Here is a 1,927-nt window from a genome sequence, read left to right on the forward strand (position 1 = left end):
TGGTAAGGAAACCCATTATAATGCCATGCCTCATTTGAGAGTCAGGCTTGTTAACAGAATCTATTATTATTTAGAGGTCAAAGATCCATATTCAAGATCACACTCTGCCACTTATTAAATATGAGACACCAGCCAAGTCATGTAACATATCTAAAACAGCTTCTATTTGAATGCTCATCTCATTTGAGATTATAAATGATAACAATTAATAGCAATAAAAATAACCATCCTTTGGGGCTAGAGAGATGGCTTAGCGGGATTACTCCTCTAGAAAACCCAAGTTCAGTTCCTAGCACTACTTTGGGCGGCTCACAACTTGTCTGTAACTCTAGTTGCAGGGATGCAATGCCCGACTCTGGCCTTCACCAGCATTCCACCAGCGTGTGTGACCTTCACTCCTGTCTAGACAGATAAATATAAAAACAAAACCTTAAAAAAATAGCCATCTCAACCCTTGTCCACCCCCCCCTTTCAACATAATATTTTTTTATTTGTTATTTGTTGATCACACTTGATTCCCATTCCTCTCTGGTCCCCCTGAGAAAGGAAAAAGAAATACATCAAGTTTGTGGTCAGTGCTGCTGCTGAAGGCCATGTTGAGGTCCATGGCCTGTGCTGCCACTGGAGACCATGTCGAAGTCTGTGTTGGAGGCTGTGTGGACACCTGCGTTCCATGCTATGGCCAGAAATCATGTGGAGGTCCACGGTCTGTGCTGCCACTGGCTTTTATGGGCAAGGATGTGTCTTTTGCAGTGATATTGAAGACCCTGTGCCCTTTTTTAAAAATTCTAGAGTCATATATGGCATATACTTTAAACTTGTAAAAATCATTCGAATGTCATTTCCAATCATTATTATGGAGAACAGGTTCTCATTCACTGAACAGTTGCCAACTTCTATTCTTTTCTCTCTATTGGGGGCCTAATCAATTAGGGTGGGGAGTGTGAGGAGCAGGAGGTCCCGCCAGCTGCAGCCAGCTGCTTAAAGCCAGCACATTAATCAGCACCTACCAGGAAGATATGACCTGTTGAGTGTAACCTTCCTCATTGCTGCCCATATCTAGGTTCTCTAAGGAATTGCAAAGAAACTTCAAGAAAATAGTCTAGCACTGAGTACACAGATGTTCTACTGTTGATGGAAAACATTTTCTCATGCAGTTCTGAGGAGTTTAAAACTTTAAGATGGATAGGTGATGTTGATTGGAATTTTACTGCATAAAAGGAAGAAAAAGAGATTTTTGAAATGGCATTTAAGTGTATTTGGTAACAGATTTTTGCAAAGGAAACATCAGAACTATTAACTTTCTGATGTGTTTACCTAGCACCTATAAAATGTGTTGTCAGCTATCTATGGGAAATGTATGCGATTCACAAAAGATACTAGAAGGTAAGTCAGACAGGTGCCTCCCTGTGAATTAGTGAGTTTCGTTGACCATGTTAGACATTTCTATGTGATGGTGAGGATAGGGTAGGGATTGCTGCAGGAATGGAAAATCCTCAGGCTCCGTGATGGAGGATGACACAGACTCATTTCTCACACACAGTCTGTGCCAGTATGGGCAAACTTTCACGATGGTATTTTCCTTCTGTTGGCTCAGCAGTCAGGATATGGTACTTTTGTGTCTTCATGATTGAGATGGCAGTTCCTTGGGCCAAAAAAGACTCAAATTATCTTCACTGGTAACCCATTTTCCACAAACCCCTGACCAACATAAATAAAGCAGAGGCTGAGGGAGGGCACCTATGGAAGGACTGAAGATAACATCTTTTCTTCAAAAACATTTATTTTTCTGTGTTTAATCACATGCATATTTGTGTATCTGTGCATACGAGGGCAGGTGCCCCAGGAAGCCAGAGGCACTGGATCCCTCAGGACTGGAGTTGCAGGTAGTTGTGAGCCATCTGAAGTAGGTTCTGGGAACCAGCCT

This window comes from Peromyscus californicus, unplaced genomic scaffold (assembly GCF_007827085.1).
Source record: "Peromyscus californicus insignis strain IS unplaced genomic scaffold, ASM782708v3 Scaffold_17__1_contigs__length_78620276, whole genome shotgun sequence".
In the NCBI taxonomy this organism is placed as follows: Eukaryota; Metazoa; Chordata; class Mammalia; order Rodentia; family Cricetidae; genus Peromyscus; species Peromyscus californicus.